General features: G+C 43.4%; 1 long non-coding RNA gene across 1 annotated transcript in view; it reads left to right on the top strand.

The window, feature by feature from the left end:
* Window positions 1-24062, top strand: part of LOC120402123 — a 35517-nt gene that overhangs the window by 6058 nt on the left and 5397 nt on the right. Inside the window, exons 2-4 of the long non-coding RNA XR_005596994.1 lie at window positions 3178-3342; window positions 4859-4919; window positions 7231-7381. This is a non-coding gene — a long non-coding RNA (uncharacterized LOC120402123). The remainder of the gene's footprint in view (window positions 1-3177; window positions 3343-4858; window positions 4920-7230; window positions 7382-24062) is intronic.

Below are 24062 nucleotides of genomic sequence, written 5' to 3'. Positions count from 1 at the left end.
TATTTAGCCAGGAAGGGATAAGTAATCTCTAAATGTAGGCACTCAGATAACATGACTGTTGTTATGAACAAAATAGAACAGAAATCTTAACTTTCATGATTTTAAATGGTAAGATTCTAGCACTCTTTTTGTGATGCTAACCATAAAATATTGGCTGATCACAAGAGCTGAAAGTAAAATTACCTTTTAAAAAAGTCACTGATAATTTACAGTCCGCCCCCCAACCCCGCTTCCCCTGAGACCCAGGGCCAGATAATTTCACATTCATTGGTGCTCCGGGCAGGGAAATTATGAGTAGAGTTATCTGTAGATGGAATTACAATAACCTGGTTATTTGACAGGTTTCAGAGTAGCAGCCGTGTTAGTCTGTATCCGCAAAAAGAACAGGAGAACTTGTGGCACCTTAGAGATCTATTTCCCCATTTTAAGTTCTCCTCTCACCTTCTATGGGTCATCTCGATTATCACTTCAAAGGTTTTTTTCTCCTGCTGATGATAGCTCATCTCAATTAATTGGACTCTTACAGTTGGTATGGCTACTTCCACCTTTTCATGTTCTCTGTATGTATAAATATCTCCTGTCTGTGTGTTCCACTCTATGCTTCCGAAGAAGTGAGCTGTAGCCTACGAAAGCTTATGCTGAAATAAACTTCTTAGTCTCTAAGGTGCCACAAGTACTCCTGTTCTTTTTCCCTGGTTATTGTTATATTCTATGCCTGAAAAAAAGAAGACTGTGACCTCGCTACCTGCCCATCTCACAGGGTGCATTCCCTATCCTTTCCTCGTCTCACATGGTCCATTTGCATATCACAGATCAGAATTTTACCATAATGTGGTCACTATGATATTTACTAGTCTATGATGCTGCTTGCAAATGATGGAGCTCTGCGTTGTCTTGAATTTTTATTGGAACATTATCATTTTTGGGTGAAAGCATGCAGCAGCAGCCCCGCTAACCTGTTGTACACTCCTTTATGGCAATATTTCTCCTGCAGCTAGCCTGGACAGGTAAAATATGAGTGGTATGAGCAATTGCCCATACTTAGCCAAGCAACACTGGTAGCTCTGTCTTGCATATATCCTGGGCCCAGTACTGTGTGATCATCACACAGAATCTGTGTCTTCCTGCTCAGTCCTTTAAGAGCCATTTTGCATTTCATAAAAGGTGAAGGCAGCAGAAGCTACTGTGTCTGAGCATAGATCAGGAGCTTAATTTGAGAAGTTCCGCACCTCCCATCCTGTGGTTTGAAAATCCCCTCTAATTCCTGAGCATCCAAATCTGAATGCTCACATTCCTTCAGTTTATCTAAATTGCCCCCTTCGTAAAATTCCTGTGTGTGAGAGAGAGAGAGTATATTGATATCTGTTGACTGGCTGTGGTATTTGCACAGTAAATTTAATCTGGTGGTGGAGGCCTGCATTTTAAAGCTACTCTCTACAAGTTCAGCAGGTGTGTGTTATTTTATGATGGAGAGAACATAATCTCCATATTTAAGGTTGCAATGTCAATGCTATAATAAGGCTGATTTGATCCCTTTTGTACGACTTAAAGAAAAGAAAGGAGAGAAATCCTGACATTTAGCATATGTAGGGGTAAGTCTCTTTGACAAGTAGCATATTTGCTGAAAAAAATTATTTCCATCAAGGAGAAGGGCATAGGAAGAAATTGGGGCTTTTACACACACCCTGGTCCAGTCCAAGGATCCCCAGAGATCTGAAGAGATGTGCAGAAGGCAAGGTTTCAGCATGGATGCCTTTTCCTTTGCTTCCTGGTCTTTGGCCATATGATTTCTGCAGGACCTGTACTTCCAGGGCCTACCACTATTGCAGCTGTCACAGGATGCCCCTGGGAGGCACAGAGGGGCAAGCCAGAGTAAGTTAGTGTGGAGTGAGTCTGTGTGTTCTCCCCTGCTGGTTTGCCATGTGGGCTTCAACAGTAGTGGAAGAAGAATCCTGAGGAGCTCAGTCTGCCCCTCCACCAACTCCAGCCAGGTCTACACTAGAAACTTTTCCTAATGTGGCAATGTTGGTTAGGGGGGTGAGGTTTTTTTTAATGCCATTTCTAAACCTTAATGTAGAGACAGTTATACTGTTATAAAAACCCGTATTCCATCATAGCTTATTTGGTTTGGAATGCAGCTTATTTCGTTTCAAGTGTAGAGTAAGTCTCCAGCTCTGTATCCCAGATTCTGTAGGTCTCCAATCATCAGCACTGGGGAGGAAGCAGGCCACAGAAACATGTTTTGCTTCTTCATTCTGAAGGCCCAAATCTGTGGGCAGAAGCTCCCTGTGTGCTAGGATGTATAAGGATGCATGGAGCCCTTAGTCTTTAGGGATAGTCAGAGGAGACTGTTCATTGTCTGATCTTTGGAAACCTTTTGATGTTTTTGTATTGAACTGGTTTGATGCTCACATGCTGTATGGAGTCTTATAATTTGGTAATATATAACACTTATCCAAAACCGCTTGATTTACAAAAGGTAATAGCAAATTTCCACCACAGACTGATAAGGATTCAATTTTGGCCAGTTCTGCTAGGACCCTGAATAACACGATCTCCTCTTTTGGGTTCTAGACAAGGCTGATATGACATTTGAATCACTGCTTAGCTCAGATTGTTTGACTATAAATTGAGTCCACTTAGTAAATACAGTACTCCTAGATGCATGGCAATTTTAATATCACTTTAGCACTTCAGGATATTAGGACAGTAACATAAGCACAAACCACATAAAATTCCATACATGTGGACTATATGGATCAAGAGTATTAAGTAAGCCAACCACAAAGCAACTGAAATTGAAAATATATTTTAAAATTCCTAAAAACAGTTTAAAAATGTTACCTGTTTTAATCATATTTTAAATACAAACAGAACAGTGAATATGTGTTACCCCTTGAACTACTGTAAAAGAACATCATTTGACATCATTTAGGGGAGCTGGAGTTGTACATTGAAGCAAAGCTGCATCAGTAGAATGAATGTCAGAAATGTTACAGGTCTCTGCCACAGTCACTATGTTAGAAAGTCATTTCTAGAATAAGTCAAGGAGACGGGTTTGATAATTGGCCACAAGGACCCAAATTTATAGGAACAAACTCTTCCATACATAAAATACATTGCCCCAAGCTGGTATTACTGTTTAATTTTAGCAGCTTTAAATTCTTGCATTGACAGGTTTTTCTGATGAGCTGCACTTTTGATGGTAAGCACTAGGGAAGTGCATGTAAGGAAGGAGGCTAAGGAATACGATGCAGGCAAATGCTACACAACAAAGAAAAACGAAGACAGTGGAGCCTAATGGAGCACAAAATGGATTTCATATGCTAGGGGCAGCATTTGGTAAGAAGGAAGTTTTGCAAGTATTTTGAGGCTACTGAGTTTTGGACCTTTAGGGTTTTGCCTTACTATCAACAGAAATCTGCTTAGTTCAATTACACAAAACATTTCAACCAACTAGTTAACACCAAAAGACAATGCAAATGAAAATAGCAAGACTGATGAATTAAAATAAAAGCAAACTTGGGTATGATAGAGGCTTTCAAACATGCTAGAATTTAAAGGGTTCAAACATTTCCAGCACCTTTGGAGACATCAATTTGAAGTTCCATTTCCATACTCTCTTCCTCAAAGGCTGTCTGGGCAGGTGATCATATGAGTAAAAATTCTCTTTTCCTCAGCCATTGTAAAAGAAGTGAATAGATAACAGTGGCGTTTGGAGCATTTTAGGTAGCACATTGGAAAGGCAGCAGTGACAAAAATCTCCGGAGTCAGGCAGTATCATATCAGTGATGCTGGCAGTACAAGCTCTGTGCAAGAAAATAGCACTCTGGGGACACAAGAAAAAGTAACAAAGTAGATGAAAAAGTCAGGGGCTGCTAGGGAGGACTCTCTGGAGAAGAGGGATGGGCTGGTCTGAGGGAAAAAAAGGGAGAGAGAGAGGAACTTGCTACATGGAGACTGAGAGACAGTCACAGGAAAAGAGAGAAGCATAGCCTGTATCAGAAAGAAAAAAAACAATGAGGAAGGAAGGTAAAGGAAGATGAAAAAGGGACACCAAAAAGAGTGCTACAAATATTTCGGACATAACCCCTGTGGTGGCGAGTGGGAGAGAAAGATCACTGATAGCTATTTATTTCAGCTTGTTTCTTGAAAACTAAATATTCAGAATAAAGCAATCCTATTCTTAACTCTCACTCTTGGGGAAAAAAACCAAAACACAGCAGTGAACAGCCACAGTAGAATAAACCAACGGTCCATCTCTTCTGGCTTCGTGTTTCCAGTGGTGGCCACTGCAGGGTGGTTCAGAAGACATATCTGTCCTCCTTCTGGCAATGTTCCTAATTCTTCAGTATTCTACTTTGGATATAAATTCCTTCCAGATGGTGATAGTTTTATGTCCCATAGCACTGGGACTAAGAGCTATTATATTTTATTCTAACTAAAATAATGTTAGATGCCTAATCTATTTGCCTCAGTGGAGTCATGTAGAAATGGAGTACCCCAAGACCAATGCTCAAAGAGGGACTGAAAGGGGCAGTCTTGAATTTCTAGTTTTTGTCATTTCTGCACTATGACTTTTATTATACATGCAGGTTAGACATATTTGAAGATAAATAAAAAGGGTATTAATGGCAAAGCCCCTAATTTTTCAAAGTCCAGGTATAATGATTTTAATATAGAAAATGCAAAAAATTCTTGATCATTATATTTTTTAATTGTTTAATTTTTTTATATTTTTTATTTCAGTGCTCTATTTTATGTTGTAACTGTTCATAAATGCAATTGTTATTTTCTACTTTTAACTTAAAATGTTATTATTTTAATAATATTTGCATGGCCTTTTAATTTCTCACAGAGCAATAGAAAGGCATATTCAGCCTGAATGAGCTGTGAATAGAGAAGTTCTACAATAGCTGGTAGGGAACTTTGTTCCTATGCTTCTTCATGTCTGGTTGTGTGCGTGTGTGTGTGTTCACATTGCTAGATCTATCTGCATATTTCTGATCCACTGGCCCTGTTCCCAATCCACCTAAAGATCATCTATCCCCCACAAAAGATCCCTCTCTGCTTGTGGGGATTAAACCCTGGCTTTGAGGGTGTACCTATTGCAGACTAAATTCTCTCTTGCATTCGAGTTCTGCTCAGCACAGGTCAGAGTAGGAAGTTACGGCTTTCCGATTCTAGGAGCCAGTCTATCCAGGCTCTAGCATTAATTAGAGAAGCCTACAGGCTGGTCTAACTCACACCTCTGTAGTATGGTCCCCAGGGGATCTTACACCAATGGAAAAGTGATGTAGCAGATCTCTGCCATGTCACATCCTGACACACTCCATATGCTGAAGCAGAGAGAATGGCTTCCAGGAGCTGGCTCCACTGGCTTTATGCCAGTGGGGAGTCCCCCTCTGAATAATACCATGAAGAAGAAAATATGTGAGGGGGGGGGGAACAATGTGTCTTTAAAAATCAGTTTAATCTAATCTGGGACCACAAACAGTAAAATGCCTTCATCATAATTATTTGGTTATTGCACGACATCACTACAGGGCAGAGTTAAGTTCGGGTATATTTCTTACCTTTAACCTGTTTGGATTTCTCTTAAGTGCATCATTAACTCTGAATTGGTTTAAGCATTAAATTACTGATACATACTCTCAACCTTAAATCCATCTTAACTTTGTCTGGGATAATAATAATAGTAGCATCAGTGACAAATCATGGGAAGTGCAGAGGCGAAAGTAAACCGGTATTGGCTGGTATGGCCTACTGGTAAGAAAGGGGCCGCCGGTATGGGCTGGTACACAGCTGTCGTTAAAGTGCTGCTGCGGCAGCGCTTTAACCACCATACTGGCACAGCCGCTGACAAGGGGGCCAAAGGGGCAGCGGCCCTGGGGCCCTGTGATTTAAAAGGGCCTGGGTTTCCTGGCAGCGGCCGGAGCCCTGGGCCCTTTAAATCGCTGCCGGAGTCCTGGGCGGTGCCGGCCAGGCAGCGCAGATGGGCTGGCCGGGGGACGCTGACCCCAGCCCTGCTGCTTCTGCCTGAGGCCTTGCCCCTTCCAGGGGCCCAGAGCTGCTCCCCCACCTTGCCCAGGACCCTGGCCGTGCAGTGTACCAGTAAGTCCTTGAAGTTACTTTCACCCCTGGGGAAGTGGTATGATTACAATACCAACCTCGCAAAGATTTTGTAATCTATCCAGAGGCCGCCACCTATCCCGGCATATTAAAGAAAATATATTCTCAAATTCTCTCTGTGAGTTTATTTTATTTTCAGTGTAGCTTTGGGCAGAAACTCTGCAGATTCTAGATCATTGAAAGGTAAATAACTTCTGATGTTGTCTTTTCCTTTGAATCTATTAAGCCATTTAAGTAAAGACATGTTAAGTTAGTCTAGAAGTACCATGGTCTGTGATATGGAAATTGTGGAAAATGTTTTTTCAGAAATCAGGATTGAGAAAAACTGAGTAAACATCCAGAAGGCTTTCAGCTAAGAGAGGATTTTTTTAAAAAAACAAAACAAACTTTAAAAAAAATGTTTTTCTTTTCCAGTTTTTAATGAAGAAAAGTTGTAGGTTTAAAATGGACATGAATTCTTTTCCCTAATGACATCACAAATGTCCCGAAAAACTTAGGACACATCACAGGTATGGGGGCAAGTAAATATTATGGAGGAATGGCAGTTACTTGGTAGCTCAGGCTAAAGCACAGTTGCTGATAAGAGCCCATTTTTCTACATGCTGTACAATCCTGTGCCTAGGCATTTATATATTTGATTTAAGATATTGTTTTGACTTGGTTGCATTTTAATAAAAAGAATGTGTAACTGAATTAGCAATAAAAAACAGAGCAAAATCTTGGCACCACTGAAGTCAATGACAAAATTCCCAATGACTTCATTGGGGTCAGGAGTTCACCCATAGTAACCAATGTAGCTATAATTGTCTTATATTCATGTATCTATTAAATAGGATAAAAATTAGGAATATAAATTCTCATGCTTCAGGACACAAGCTAACCACTAACTGATGAAATTCAGAAGAAACGTTCCTGATCTCTGTTATTCCATAATTGTCTCTGCACCTGGATTAGTGATGGGGCTGGGTGCAGGAGGTCTTGAAGTTGAGGACTGGTTACTCTCTGCAGCACTGTCCTTTACTGAACGCATGGATATCCAAGTAGATATCTGAGCTGGAGTTTCATGTAGTGAGTCAAGCCTGTATGAACTCCTCCCAGGTACCCGTTGTGATGACGACTCTGCATTTGAAAGATGATCCAGCCAATGCCAGCACAGCACATGCAAGAGGTGGGAATGCCCTTCCTTGAGGATTCACAGTAGCCACAGAATTGGGAAACCTCAACTATACCAGAATCCTCACCCTGTCAGGTATGGTCTACAGGAAATTGCATGGCAAACCTCATGGAATTTTCCTCCTCATCTGACCCCCTCCTTTCATGGGCTTCTTCAAGGAAGGGGATCTGTCCCACCAGTCCTATTTCTAAAACTGCTGCTGCCAGTCAGAGCTGATCAGGGATTTTTCAACTAAAGGCTTTTTTGTGGGGTCAGAACATGACAAGTCATCAAAATTAAAAGTTATTGTGAAGACCCAAGTTCAAGTCCCTTTTCTGCCTAATTCAGAGCAGAGATTTTAACCAGGGTCTCCCACATCCCAGATGAGTGCCTTGACCACTACTAGCTCTTCTGGCATGGGTCTCTCTTTAGTCATGAAAAGTTTTGAAAAGTCCTGGTGCAAAATAAAACCAAATAACAACCTCCCCAAATGTTTTGCAAAATGAATTCTTGTTTTCCGTCCAGCCCTATTCCAAGGTGCTGTACGTATATGGACTTGCAAGCCTGCCAACTGCCCCAGTTTCAGAATTTTCAGTTGCAAATTTACATGTGGTTCTGGTCCATATACACCCAGGGTAACTCTCTGAAAGGGAAAAGGCAAGCTGGAAGAGCTTTCTAATTTTCACATGAGGGATATTCCCTTTATTATCATCCCTTCTCACATCAAATAAGATCTTTTTGAAGTTTAGCACATAGCGCCGCCTACCTTCACCATTTCTTGTATGCTTTAGAGAGAAACTCCCATTTTGGAGCTATGTTTCTCTTATACTCAGGACTATGATGCAGCAAATTTCTTTTGAAGGTAAATTTTGGTTTTAATCCTGCATTCAATAGATGCCTCCTCAAGACATCCATCTAGCTGACAATAAAAGATGAAAGAACAATAACCAAAGGTCTGATATTTACGTTTGTCTATCGGTATCAAGAAATCTCCGCATTCTTTAATAAGATCAGACCCTTACACAATTCTGAAACTTCCCATCTTTTTATATGAACATGTCAATTTTATATGCATTGTACAAATCAGATCCTAGAGATCATAGGGCATGAAAAGCAGCTTGCTACTCCAGATGGTTTATATAGTCTGACAACAGTCAGTTTCACCCTGTAGTGCAGTTTTCTGAAACAGTCCCCAGTCTAACAGCTGCACAAGAACACAGTGACAGAAGGGAATACTTGACATATTTATAAACAAAAAATAAAATACTTCCTATGCTCAGGGGCCCTAATAAGCATCTAAGTCTAATATGATTTTATTAAATACCAAGACAAGAACTAACCGCACGACAGATTTCTTAGTGTATTTAGTCTTTATATATCTGTTTAACAATTCATTTAATTTGCTTAACATTCAGTTTTGTTCTAAATTAGGTACATGCCAAACAGAGACAGATGATTTATTCTGATTGTCACTTTTCAGTAGAAGGAAGCGGGACACAATACAGTACATCCCTTGGGACTTATACTGTAAACATCCACCTGGGATTAGCTTGACTAGCCACTGGATGTCACTATTTCACAAAAATACGCTCAGCTGTGTCCACATTGATCTGTCAGAAAGGAGGAGATTCTTAAGGGGCACCTTTTCATTGTGAGGTGATGTATATAACATGAATGAAAATCAAGTACCGAAAGCGTCAAGCTTCACACTGAAACTGTGTGCTAGAAGGGCAAAAGTTTGAACATTGAAGTTTCAGGCTTCAGCTATTCAGCATATATAGATGCATAGACTTTAAGGCCAGAAGAACCATCATGATCATCTAGTTCAGTGGTACTCAAACTGTGGGGCATTACCCTAGAGGAACATTTGAGGAGGGATGCAGCAGGGACAGGCCAGCCCCCACAGAGGGTGGGGATGGAGCACCACAGAGCCCTGCTCCACTCCCAGCTCTGACCCCAACTGCAGCTGCATGCCCACCCCAGCTCTGCCATCATTCCCTCTCTCTCCCCAGGCCAGCTTCACCTCTAGCCCTAGCTTCTCTCTCATCCCCAGTTCTGCCCCCAGCTCTGCCTTCAGCCCAAGCTCCTCGGCTGAGCCAACTGTCTTGTAATGGAGGGGGTGAATGGCCAGATTCCATTATTGGTAAGGGGGTGGGGGGGCTCAACAGGAAAAGTTTGGGCACCACTGATCTAGTCTGACGTCCTGCACATTGCAGGCCGCAGAACATTGCCAACCCACTCCTGTAATAGACCCATAACCTCTGGCTGAGTTACTGAAGTCCTCAAAACATGATTTAAAGACTTCAAGTTACAGAGAATCTGCCATTTACACTAGTTTAAACCTTCAAGTGAACCGTGCCCCATGCTACGGGGAAGGTGAACCCCCTCCCCCCCCAGGGTCTCTGCCAAGCTGACCTGGGGAAAATTCCTTCCTGACCCCTAATATGGTGATCAGTTAGACCCTGAGCATGTGGGCAAGACCCACCAGCCAGACATCTGATAAATAATTCTCTGTACTAACTCAGAGCCCTCCCAATCTCGTGTCCTATCACCAGCCATTGGAGATGTTTGCTAGTAGCAGTCACAGATTGGCTACAGGCCATTGTAGGCAGTGTCATCATACCATCCCCACCTCCATAAACTTATCCAGCTTAATCTTAAAACAAGTTAAGTATTTTCCCCCCACTGCTTCCCTTGGAAGGCTTTTCCAGAACTTTGATCGTCTGATGGTTAGAAACCTTCATCTAATTTCAAGCCTAAATTTATTTATATCTATTTGTTCTTACGTCAACACTAGCACTTAACTGAAATAACTCCTCTTCCCTGGTATTTATATGTTGTTTGTTAATATCCCTCAGTTAAGTTTCCTTTGTGGAAAAAGTTTCTGAAGAAATTCTGTGGAGTGTGATTATTTTCTATTGAAAGAACTGGGCATTTTGGCTTTGGAAAATCCTTTATGTCCCTAGTGATGAAAAAGCAGGGGTTGGATGACCAGCTTTGAGAAAATAAAATTGTCTCTGAATCTTTGCCAGATAGTAGAAACAGATTTTTTCTGATGTTTTGAAATTATAAAATAATTTATTTTTCATTTCCATTTTCTGGCTGGAAAGGTAAGTGCAGGAATACTGTGAAGAAAATCTGTTCTCACATGATTTTCAGTCCAGTTTCTAAAAGCTTTTTATCACTTATTCAATTCAATATGGAATTTATTGAGGGTTGTCCATCACCTGGCATAAGGGCAAAGTCAGCCCATTAAATGGCAGACTTTTATAGAGTCAGACAGTTTGAAGAAAAAGAAAACACTTTTACAAAAAGGAAAGCCTAATTAGGGTGTCTGCCCCTTTACAAGAAATGGAACTTTGATACCATTTTAGAACCCCAAGTTTCTTTCTTTGTCAGCTGGACAGAGAAGAGTAGACAACACAATAAAATAGGTTCTCTCTGTATGGGAGACAGAGCAGCTGAAGGGAACACCCATCTCAGAAATGTTTGGAAGTACTAACTGTAAAAGATGGGGTGATGATCTGTCAAATGCAGGAGAAACTATCTCTGTGAACCTGAGAAATTGAAGGCAGTGCCCAGGGGTGGCTCTAGACATTTTGCCGCCCCAAGCACGGCGGAATGCCGCGGGGGGAGCTCTGCTGGTCGCTGGTCCCATGGCTCCGGTGGACCTCCTGCAGGCACGCCTGCGGGAGGTCCACTGGAGCCGCGGGACCAGCGGACCCTCCGCAGGCATGCCGCCGAAGGCAACCTGCCTGCTGCCCTCCCGGCGACCGGCAGAGCGCCCCCCGCAGCATGCCGCCCCAAGCATGTGCTTGGCATGCTGGGGCCTGGAGCCACCCCTCGCAGTGCCTAAGGGCATGTCTACACTTGCCATTTAAAGTGGAAAAAGTCCCTTTTTTTGCACAAAAACCATGGGAGCGTCTGTACTTGCCAATGACTTTTTGTGATGAAACTCAGAAGTTTCTAGGCAAAAAGAAAACCACCTCCATGAGAGGCATACAGCTTTTACCGGTGATGCTTTTGTAGTGATATGCAAGTGAAGACACGTTCTTCCTGTTTACAGAACTTTTATCCCACAGTGCCTAAGTGACCACTTTGGCCAGCAGCTCTACTGCTCTGCTGCCAGCTAAACAGACACCCACCCTCCCCTGGTAAAGCCCCGGGAACTTTGGAACTCCCCTTCCTGTTTTCTTGGCAAGTGCTCACTTATCATCTGGCCAAGTGACAATGGCTGCTTCACAGAGCAAATGATCCCCTGCTTGGAGCAATGCTGACCTACTGGAGCTGATCAGTGTTTGGGGAGAGGAGACTGTGCAAGGACCCAGGATGCCCCGCAATCTACCCCCACCCCTTCTCACAAGACACATGGTCAAAATGGAGAGAGCTGCATGGTGGGATAGCTGCCCTCTCTGCGCTGCTCTCATGGTGCTGGAAGTGCTGCAAATGTAAACACTCTCTGATTCCTGTGGAAGTAAGTGAGTACACAAACCAGCTCTTTTCTTTCACTGGTTCTCTGTCACCGTTGAAATTGACAGCGCAAAAACTCTGCAAGTGTAGATGTAACCCCTCCACCTTCTGCATATGGTGTTTTGTCCCATCTAGTGGCACTGAGACCACTTAGAGATATAAAATGAGTCTGCTCTACAGCCTTAGGGCTTGGCTACACTTGCAAGTTAGAACGCATTAAAGTAGCCCTGGGCACCCTAGCTGACTATCCATCCACACTGGCAGGCACGTAGAGCGCTCTGACTCCAGGGCTAGAGCGCTTCTGGTACTCCACTTTGGCGAGAAGATTAATGCTTGGTGTGCATTGGCTGAAACGCCTGGGTGTCAGTGTGAACAAAGTGTTTCATTACTGCACTCCGAAAAATGTCCCATAATCCCCTTAAGTCCAGTGGCCACTCTTGTCATTGTTTTGCATTCACTGCAGGAATGCAGATATGCACTTTGAAAGCTCCGTTTGACAGCCGGCATGCTTATCTGCTCCGAGACAAAGCAACCATTACTGTGGAATGCTGTGTGTGAGAGAGAGAGGCAGAGGGGAGGAGGGGTCTGCTGCTGTCTGAACTTACAAGACAGCATGCTGACATGCTATCAGCCCCCCAAAACCCCACTCTCTGTCCCCCAACATACAACACACTCCCTGTCACACTCCACCCCACCCTCCCCATTTGAAAAGCACCTTGCAGCCACTTGCATGCTGGGATAGCTACCACTATGCACTGCTCTCTGTGGCCATTGCAAGAGCGCTAATGTGGCCATGCCAGTGTGCTTGCAGCTGTCAGTGTGGACAGATTGCAGTGCTTTCCCTACTGCACTCTACGAAGGCTGGTTTAACTCAAAGCGCTCTACATCTGCCAGGGCCGGCTCCAGGCACCAGCATTCCAAGCTGGTGCTTGGGGCGGCATTCTGCAAGGGGCGGCTTTCCTGGTTGTTTTGCCCCCAAGCAGTGCGCTGAATTGCCACTGTGGACAGCGGGAGCAGACCGTGTGCCCTTAGGGCGGCATGCGCGTTTCCGCTGTGGCAGCAATTCGGCAGCAGCTTCTATGTTTAGCTGTCCGCGGTGGCTTCAGCTAAACATTGAAGCTGCTGCCGAATTGCTGCCGCTGCGGAAACGCGCCTGCCGCCCTAAGGGCACACGGACTGGCCCCGCTGTCCGTGGCGGCAATTTGGTGCACTGCTTGGGCCAGCGAAAACTGTAGAGCCGGCCCTGACATCTGCAAGTGTAGCTATGCCCTTAGCTAACAGGAAGTTAGCTTTTGGCTCATGCCCTAAGCTCCAGAGGTCCATGGTTTGATCCTGCCTGCCGACGACTGGGGTCTGTCGGCATTACATAGACATAGCCTAAATCAAGTGGAAACTTCTGAGTGAAGTACTGTCCCAGAATCTGCTAGCAATCGAAGGATTTACTGCGTCTTCTGTACCAGAGATGGAGGGATTTATTGCCCTAAGACTCTGTTAGAGACAGAGGAATTTTACTTACCCCAGAACCTATGGAGATGGGGGAGAATTCCCTCCTCCTACAAGTCTCTTAGAGGAGGAAAGATTTACCTCCTGCCTAATAATCTGCCAGCGATGAGAGATTTACAGCTCCAGAGTCGGCTAGAGATGGAGGAATTTGCCTCTGTATAAGAAGAAACCTTCACAGACCTTTTTGCAGAAAAGGGACTGGGAGAGTTCAGAGTGAAAATTGGTATATACCGGTACTCTAGGAAAAATATGACTGATGTAGAAAAACAAACTTTATAATTCTACAGGAAAGACATTATCCCAAAAGCCTTTCTAGTATCACTATGGTTCAAAAGGTTCTTTCCTAAGATATATATTTAGATAATTAAAATGTCAGAACTTGTATACCATTTTCAGGCTTTAATAAAATTGTTATGTAGCAAAAATGGTAATTGCAAGTGAACTGCTGCTATGTGTACCAGCAGGTGAAGTCACAATTCCCTGCCTACACTGCGATAGTCCCAGCAAGCCAGAATAGTCCAACATCTATTCTTTGCTATGAACAGCTGTAATTGCCAGCAGCGATAAGTGACCTGATAGCCCATTCTAAGTGTAATGCCAATGCACCAATGGTAGGTCATCAGAAGTGGGGATCTCCTGAGCTTAGCCTCTACTGCCTGAGCTATGACACACAGCTCTTAGCCAAGCTGGTAGCAGGCTCATCAGTGTCAAGCTGGTCTAACCACCACTAGAGGGGGACAGAGTGCCACACCAAGCAGGCATGGGTTACATACTCCCCCTGGGCTGGGAAGGGCATCTTGATATTCAGAGGCTTCCCAGTTGAATTTCCTATATAGGCCACCACTTGTAACATGGACGCCCCCACGGAGGATTGTTGACTGTGGGAATCAAGCCTGTGACCTCTTGAGCTTAATGCATGAGCCTCTAGTGCCTGAGCTAAAAGACACATTTCTCTTAGCCAGCACTGTAGCAGGCTCATCAAGCTCTAGCTGGTCCAGACACCACTAGAGGGGGACAGAGTGCCACACTGAGCAGGCATGAGTTACCTAAGCAAGCACAATTCTTTTTAAGGTGAAAGCATTGCAGAGAAAACATATAAAAACAATAACCCTCTCCCACATACACATGTTAATAAGCTTACCAGACATCATTCCTGGACTCCAACAAAGGCTCTGGTAGGAGTCAGTCCTTCAAACCAAAGGGTTTTTCTGTGGATACAAGTTCATAATAGTCTAAGGTGATGTCTATACTGTATACCTTACAGCGGCACAGCTGTGCTGGTGTAAGGTCTCCTGTGTAGCTGCTCTGCCAGCAGAAGAGAGCAGTCCTGCCAGCAGAATGAAACCACCCGCAACGAGCAGTAGTAGCTTTGTCAATGGGAGAACGTCTCCCACTGACAAAGCGCTGTCCACACGGGCATTTTTTGTTGGTAAAACTTTTGTTGGTCAGGGACAAAAGTTTTACCGATAAAAATGCAGTGTACGTTAGCTAGAACTCACACAACCATGAAAAATTGAGTCTTTCCTTTATATAGCTTGGGCCTTTGATCTTGGCCTCATGTAACAGGTGATCAGCAGACAAAGACCCACTCTTCGGGGCATAGCTTCAAAATACTGGGTTTTTGTATAACCAGGGGTGGGGAATATGCATTCACTTCCCCCTAGATATTTCCCAGGAAATCCACTTCACATATATTGTCCCAAATGACCATTCCTGTCTACCACATTATTCAATATAGTTCTTTGATCATCCAGGGCCACAATAATACATAACCTTTGCAATAAATATAAAGGATTCCAAAGATACTTGAACTTAATTCAATAAGGTTTTTCAAGGATATTGCAAGAAATTGTCATATCTGTCACAATTGGGATGGGGGACAAGAGACAACTGGATTATGAAACAAGTAAAAGACAATTCCCCCACCCTTTGGAATTTTCTATTGGAAGTATATTATTCTTCCTTAGAAAAATATTGTCTGATATCACTGACTAGGAGCTGACCTGCTAATGCATTACTTCTTAATGTTTTCCTCTTTCTTTGCCTTCTGTGAAGTTTGACTTTCTAATGAAAAACAACAAAGAATCCTGTGGCACCTTATAGACTAACAGACGTTCTGCAGCATGAGCTTTCGTGGGTGAATACCCACTTCTTCAGATGCAAGAAGTGCATCTGAAGAAGTGGGTATTCACCCACGAAAGCTCATGCTGCAGAACGTCTGTTAGTCTATAAGGTGCCACAGGATTCTTTGTTGCTTTTACAGATCCAGACTAACACGGCTACCCCTTTGATAATGAAAAACAGTCACTTGTAATTCTGTACCTGAAAGTGAAACTTCAGAGAATTCCCACTTCTTGTAAAGCTTTGAGGGGGGGGGGGGGAAGAGAGAGAGAGAGAGACTTTTACCTTGGAAGTCAGGGTGCCAGCGCTTCTCAAATACTCAACCCCCCACCCTGAGAAATTGTACTTCACACCTGGCTCTGGTATTCAGCAGTATTTCAGAGGTCCCTGGGCTCCTTTAGCTTTTGATTTCTCACTAAAGAACCTGACTCTAAAAACACTTCTTTGGGAGTTAACCTACTAGTTGATCACACACTTTCCAGATCAGACTGCAAAACACTGATCACACTAATACTACAGTGAAAAACAAAAACAGATTCTGAACTTTTTGACAACACTCACTACCTTTGTGTTGAAGCCAAAAAAAAAATTACTTTACCCACATGAAACTCTACCAATTTCATGGGGTTACTCCTTATTTAGAGCAATGGAAGTGAGCTCAGGATCAGACCCTCAGAAATCAAGTTTATTTCTACTAAAATGATTACAATAATTAGATGCACCATTCCAAGGGGAAAGAGCTAAACACATGCCCTGCCCTGTTTCCCTAACTAGTTGTCATTATACATGAATTCATCTTGTGTTTGCTCATATGTATCATTGGTGTTGCAATACTAATTAGTCGTTTCCCCTGTAGTTTGAAATGCCTTATGACATTCAGAGCTGAAGAAGAGCTCTGTATAGCTGAAAAGCTTGTCTCTCTCACCAACAGCAGTTGGTCCAATAACAGATATTACCTCACCCACCGTGTCTCTCTAATATGACATTCAGTCAGATATGTGCACACATATTACTGCGCTAGGTGGCTAGTTATACTTCATTGTAAAAAAATGCCTAGTTATGAGTTCATTTCATGTTCACTGGATATATAAGACCTTGGGAGAGGTCAATGTTTTCTTCCCATTTATTCACACCTAACAAGCACGTTGCAAAATGAAAGAGCTGCAAGTCATCTTAGGCAAACATCAGTTCATAGGTACTCCCTATTCTATCTTTGTACACTATGCAGTTGGGTGCTTAACTCCCATTGTGGCTTTGAAACCCTCTGTGTCCTGTGAAGCACCAAGCATATTGATGCTTAATAAATAATATTAATGCTTAACGTTGCGAATGTTAAACAGTTTGCATCAAGAAAATACGCTTTAAAGCATAATTTCAGTGACATCCTTACAACTGAATTAAAATCTATCCATATTTATGAAATACCATAAGGAATAGTCAGTGATTTTATTTCAGAAAATTGTATATGCAGAATATATAACTATGCAGAAAATGTTTTTGGCTGGAGAGATGCATCAACTGAATTTCAGTATAGACTGGATTTTTACATTATAGTCATTTTGTTACACTAACTTTTAAGTGATATATATATTTTTAAATCTATGAGCCTGTGCTAGCATGCTGGAATATTTCACTGACAACTGTAGTCCAAATGGCAAGGTTCTGTTATAAGGAATTCATCACAGATGTAGTCCTTAGGCCAAATTATGACCCAAAGGAGACAGGAAATAAAATGTTAAGAAACAGCTGATATGTTTTAATCTACCAAATGCAATTTGGGCACGATCAGTAGGTTTTGACATATTTTTTTACTTGCTAGTAGCACTGTTGGGGAATGCGGGAGCCATCAGTGAAGACTTTAATGTCCCCTTCCCCCCACCCTTCAGCAGCTGTTGACCATTCCTCAATCAGGTCCACTTCTTCAGCATGTCAGTGAGCTTCAAAACTTTTCTCCAGATGGCTGTAGAAGTTGGGAACTAGGACTGGGAGCTGCAGATTAAATATCAGGGTCTCCTGCATTTCTGCAAAGCTTAGGCTTACAAAATAACACATCCTAGTTTTTGCTGTTAGATGCAAGTGTATGCATGTGAGTGTCTAGGAATTTGCAGATGGAATGGAGAATGGGGGAGCAGGATAGTTTTAGTAGGACACTGATCCAGCCCATTACAGTTAGTGGGAGGGAGACTTTCCATGAATTTCAGACCTTTGGGTTAGGCCTTATATGACCTAGATTTTGCCAGATAGATACAAGCCTGCAGGGGGTGCAGAGCCTCCATGCCCAAAGAGGGATGGATCCTCAGAGTGCACAATTGGTCCCCATTTCAGGAGGAAGGAGGAGTGTATATGGGGCACTATGCTTTGGACAATGCATCCTGATCCCTGTAAATATGGGTCAGCTGTGCAGGCTATTGCTGAATGGTGAGACTTCTCCTTTCTGCCCCTTTCAGATATTTGTGTCACTGCTGGGAGAGGAAGGGAGCAGCCTCTGCCTTCCCTCAAGCACAGGGACTGCTTATCTGGTATTGTGTGGGGCATGCAAGGAGGAGGGCAAAGTCACCTCGACGTCCTGCCCAGGGCACCTGCAGCAATTTAGGCTCAGTCTAGTCCTACATTAGCACTAACAAACGCCTGCTTTTCTTGTATTCTTTGTTTCTCAGAAACATCCCACAAACTCTTGACAGTGAAATTTTCAATCATTTATTTTTGTGCATACGTCCAGAAACCCAGTAACTATGGCTGAAGTACACAAACCATAACAAGGATATTGATATTAGATACAGAAATCTCTTAATTATGTTCAACATACAGTACATCGTTTAAAGCCCCGTTGGAAATTTAGATAGCTTAGCTCAAATCTTGCTGTCCTTACCCACTCCTTATTAAGGCAAAATTCCAATTCATTTTTCCTTTAAGTATCTCAAGATGTGGCCCTATATTTTATTTATTTGGATTTATTAAAAAATAAAAATAGAAGAAGAACCTCTCCAAAGCTTTAGGTTCTCTGGTATAAGCTATAAAACCAACAACAATAAACCAAATACAATTAAATAGCTACTTATCCCTCAACAGACAGCAGAACTCCATCCTCTTCCTGGCAGGTCTAACTTTCCATCCCTCAGAACTTTTTAAGATTTCAAAAATTTTCCTGTTCTGCACCAGAACGAACCCAAGCCCCTTCAAAGTTTTTTTTGTGTGAAATACCAGAGAGAGTGAGTGAGAGAGATTCAGATTCAAGTCCCTGCTCTCCTTGATTCGGGACAAGGATTTTGGCCTGGGTTCCCCATATCCCAAGAGAGTGGCATAACCACTGCGCTATAGAGTCAGTGGCTCTCTAATAAGTATTTAATTATTTATACAAGGTAGAACAACTCCAATAGGAGAGATTGAGAAAGACCCATCCCAGAATACCCTGGTTGTTACGGCCCTCACCTGCGATGTGGGAGATGCAAGTTCAAGTTCCTGCGCTGAATCAGGCAAAGACTTGAACCTGGATCTCTTACATTTCAGGCGAGGGCCCCTCACCACCATATTATTGGCAGGGGGCTCAGGTTCTCAACCTCCCTTTCTGGTTTTGACCAGAAATTCCATCCTGGACTGAGACCCCACTCCTGACAAAAGTTTAATCAAACCAGGGTACATCCCTGCAAAAAGGTTTGCCTTCAATGAACTGACATTTCTAATGAAAAACAATTTCACTGAAATTTCTCAACTGGCCCTAAATCTAACCCCCAGCCCATTGACAGGATGTGCCTTGTAGCCCACCCTACAGAAAAACAAACCTGGGCTATTTTGGCTCAGGGGGTCAGCGTGTTCCAGAGCTGAGGGCTCACTGCAGAGAGCGTTTTGCTGTCTGCTCCCTTTCATTTAAATGAAGGGCAATCCATTGGACTGCAGCTGTTGTAGTATGGCACAAAGAGAGAAGTGGTTTCTCAAGTGCAAAAGTAACAAGTCATTTACGTTCTGTGAAACCATAGCCATAGCAGAACTGTGATCACGTCCATTTAACTATGGTATTGAATTATGATAGGACAGTGGTTCTCAACCATTTTCATAATAAGACCCCCTTGGGACTGCCCTCTGATTTAGCCACAATGCCACCCTAACAAGCCCAACTAAAAATATTGCAACTACATTTGAAGAACACCAATAACTACCTAAAAGAGTTTGCTGGCCTGCAGCTCATGTGCTTTTTAAAAATGTCTTTACTTGGGAATCTGTTAAAAATCAAACCTTTACAGTGATGATCTAAAAACCCCTCCAAAGTCACAGTGTTATTAGGAAGATTGGATAATTTATATGGAAAGGAAATAAACTGCAGTGTAAAGATACAGAGCTGTGATCCTGCCTCTTTGTGTGCCTCTGGATTTGGCCAAAGGAATCAGAAAACAGCCAGCGTTGTCCTTAGCTGCTTGTGCTCAGCTCGTATAGAACCAGCTGTGACTCTAAGCATCCCTGTATTCACACCCTACTCATTACTGTAATAGTCTTCGTACAAAATATGCCATGTGAGATATCATTTGAAAATTAATAATGTGCTGATCATTAATATTGCTGCACAATGTATGCGTGTGATGTGTATTAAGACTTATGACATATGCTGGAATTATTACGAGGCCCGGGGGTGAGTAAACAGCTCTGGAATGTGTTTTCCCCACTTGGGGGTTACTTGTGAAGTCCTTTGAAAGATAATGAGAATTTATTTACATATAATGTAAACAGACCCATCAAGCTAACAAGGGGTGGAGGCAAAAACAGAAATGGGGGGAAAAAACCCCAGTTTGGGCACCCCCAAACTCCTAGGAGGGAATCAAAGGGCCTGCTTGACACTTCCCAGAGACATTTGGCTTGGATCCACAAAGGGGTAAGAGGAGTATGTGCTAAACCCTGGCCCCCCTCGGAGTTGGTCCCCTAAATCCAGGCTGCAGGGTTGGGAGTGTATCTCTGCTTGGGATCAACATCCAGGAACCCTCTCCTGGAATCTGCTGCCTAAGAATGGTTTAGGTGCCTGCTCCACACAAAACAACTGGGATTTATAGAGAAGGGGCCGGATACCTCTCACATGTTTGCCCTGCCCACCAGACTATAGAGCCACTCACATTCTTTCTTTGCCCCTAATTATTATTTAATTATGCAATATAAGGTGGAACAGCTTTAACAAGAGGGATGGAGAGAGTCCCATAACACAATATCCCTCAGCCCAGTGGTTAGGACATGCGCCTAATAGGTGAGGGACCCCTATTCAAATCCCTTCTCCACATCAGAGAGAGGAGGGAAAAGAATTGGGCTCTTCTACATCTGGGGTGAGTGCCCTAACCACTGAGCTAGAGGTTATAAGGGAACAATCTTCCTTTTCCTCCCCCCCATTTTGTATGCAGCTAGGTGTGCCTGAAGCATGCCCACCAGATCGGGCCCTGCAGGCCTATCTCCACCTGATTTGAGGAGCATGCTAAGGCTTAGGCATGAGATAGATACTTGCATGCCAGCCTGAGACAGAAGTGCAGATGCCCAGAGGCAGAAATGTAGGTGCTGAAGAAACTTTTACAGCAAAGATTTAGGCACGGTGGCAGGTTTAGCAAAGGTTTTGTGCATTGCAGTATCAGCTGAATCTGTGACTTAAGCATTTAAATCCCACTGTGGATCTAGACCTTTAAAATGACATGTTGCAGGCCACAAGGCCAGCCCTTTGAATAAACAGCAGGGGATGGGAGCTCAAGCCTATGAGAAGGAGGAACTTCGGGTGTAGGGACATAGAGAGGAAGGGTTCCAACTTATTGTTTGAAGTGGAAACTGTGGTGGCGTAAATTAGACAATCCCAGTATTACAACTCTTCTGTAGGGAAGTGTTTATTTCATGTCAAAAATATATCAGATCATACAAATATTCATTTAAACCTCATCAAAAATGTTATACCACAAATAGGTCAAGGCCAGGGGGCAAGCAATACGCCTGGACAATCCAGCTAGACAATCTCAATGGATTTAAGAGCCTCAATACCTTTGAGGATCTGGGTCTGCTTCCCTACACAAACACCCTGGTAGCTCTGGCTCTCCCTAAGCACCACAATGATGTTTTTTATTTTTACAAGTAAATCCTTATGAGCCTAGAGCAGGTGAATTAAACCCTCCAATTGCTTCACCACAATTAGTCCCAACAAGTTCCCTTATAAAATTGGCACTAGGTGTTTTTTCTATCTTTCTGGCTCAAGGATGGTTACTGTGCTCTGGAAACTTTCTGGAACAATAAAATTCCAGATAATCTTGACCCCAAACCTTGCAGAACTCAGCAGGTTTGCTTTGTGGTGATCTATTCAAACCTTAAAGTGAAACAAAGGGGATGTAAGCTTATAAGTACAGTAACTCCTCACTTAATGTAGTTATGTTCCTGAAAAATGCGACTTTAAGTGAAACAGATGTTAAGCAAATCCAATTTCCCCATAAGAATTATGTAAATGAGGGGGTTAGGTTCCAGGGAAATTTTTTTCACCAGACAAAAGATTACACACACACAGAGTATATGTTTTAAAAAAACAATTTAATACTGGTACACAGTGATGATGATTGTGAAGCTTGGTTGAGGTGGAAGAGTCAGAGGGTGGGATATTTCCAGGGAATGCCTTACTGCTAAATTATGAACTAGCAATTGGCTGAGCCCTCAAGGGTTAACTCTCACACTCTACTATACAAGGCAGCAGGAAGGGAGGGAGGGCAGACAGAGACACATACCCTGTGTGTGTGCGTGTGTGCGTGTGAGTGTGAGAGAGAGATGCACATATTCCCTTTAAGTATGAAGAGTGGGGTCAGTAGTACGCTGCCTTGTTAATTAAATCAGCAAGCTGAGACCAGACCGCAGCTGCAGCTGCCTGGAAGCTCCCTCATATGTCCCCCCTTCTCTATGGAAGATGGGGTAAGCGGGGTGCAGGAGCAGAGGGGAGTGGGACACCCTGACATTAGCGTCCCTCTTCCTGCCCCCCCGCCCACAGCAAGCAGAAGTCTTGGGGAGCAGCTCCAAGGCATAGGGCAGGAGCAGCACATGGCAGTCGGGTGAGGGACAGCTGCAATTGCTAGCCTGCTGGGCAGCTGCTGCACAGGGAACTTAGGGGAGTGGGGAGCTGATAGGGAGAGCTGAAAGCGGGACTGTTCTTCCTGCAAGCAGTGGACAAGGCAGGCAGCTGCCAAATGACGTTAGAAGGGAGCATTGCACAATTTTAAATGAGCGTGTTCCCTAATTGATCAGCAATGTAACAACAAAACAACGTTAACCGGGATGACTTTCAGTGAGGAGTTACTGTAAAAGTAGGGTAAAGGTGTGCACAACTGCAGAGTTTCACATAGCTTTAGACATAGGGGATATGTCTACACTTGCAGATGTAGAGCACCAGGAGTTAAACCAGCCCTCGGAGACAGCAGCAGGGAAAGTGCTGCTGTGTGTTCACACTGTGCTCCTTGTGCCTGTGGAGCATGTCCACATTAGCAGCTCTTGCAACGCCACAGAGAGCAGTGCATTGTGGTAGATATCCCAGAGTGCAAGTGGCTGCAGCATGCTTTGGAAAGGGTTTGCAATGCCTAATGGGGCAGGCACAGCATCACATGCTGCAGGTTTCCCAATCCCATTGTTCCATGGGCATCCTACTAGGTTGCCAGCTGCTTTTCAAATGAGGGGTGAGGAGTGTGGCAGGGAGTGTGTTGTGTGTATGGAGGGGAGGAGGAGAGACAGTGTGTTTTGGGGGGCAGAGTGTGTCAGCATGCTATCTTGTAAGTTCAGACAGTGGCTGGAGGAAAGGTGAAACCCGACATCAGCCCCCACCCCCTGTGCCTCTCTCTCTCTCTCTCTCTCTCTCACACACACACACACACACACACACACACACACACACACACACACACACACACACACACACACACACACACACACACACACACACCCTCTGCAGAAGGAGCATTCCACAGTAATGGTTTGCTTTGTGTCCCAGAGCAGATAAGCATGCCGGCTGTCAGAAACGGAGCTTTGAAAGGGGATATGTGCATGCTTGCAGCCGAGTTCAAAACAATGACCAGAGTGGCCACTTGACTACAGGGGATTATGGGATGTTTCCAGAGGCCAATCACAGTGCAGTCATCCACACTGACACCGTGGCGCTCCAGCCAGGGTGCAGAAAACTCTGTGCTTCTCGTGGAGGTGGATTATCAGGAGTGCTCCAGCGTGGGGTCCGGGTGCTCTAAGTGTCTTGCCAGTGTGGACACCTCAGGAGTTATGGCATCCGGGGCTGATTTAATACACTTTAACTTGCAAGTGTAGACATGGCCAGGTTCATACAAACCTCTTCTTTCCTCCTCACCCAATCTCAGTAGTTTTTGATATCACAATTAGCGCTACCTAGCAAAGTAATGGTGCTAAACAGTTTAAAGCACTAACATAACAATCAGATTGTGTTAAAAGTTAGAAATCAGAGGAAAACAGGTTAACTAAAAGAATGGCATTTGCCTGTTTTTGGTTTTAATAAAACAAACAAAAAGTAAGCTGCATTTGCCGAGCCTCAACAGAATCTCAGAAGTATTGCATTTGTCATTGCCTGATGATGTAATGGTATTAGTTTATAACAAAATGTTAAGGGCAAAGATAGTTTTCTTAAGTAAATGTAAAATGCCCACTGCTTCTTGTAAAGGAACAGGAAAGTGTTTTTAAT

Source organism: Mauremys reevesii, linkage group 3 (genome assembly GCF_016161935.1).
Source record: "Mauremys reevesii isolate NIE-2019 linkage group 3, ASM1616193v1, whole genome shotgun sequence".
NCBI lineage: Eukaryota > Metazoa > Chordata > Testudines > Geoemydidae > Mauremys > Mauremys reevesii.
Note: the sequence above shows the minus strand (reverse complement) of the source record. Positions and strands in the feature narration are given on the sequence as shown.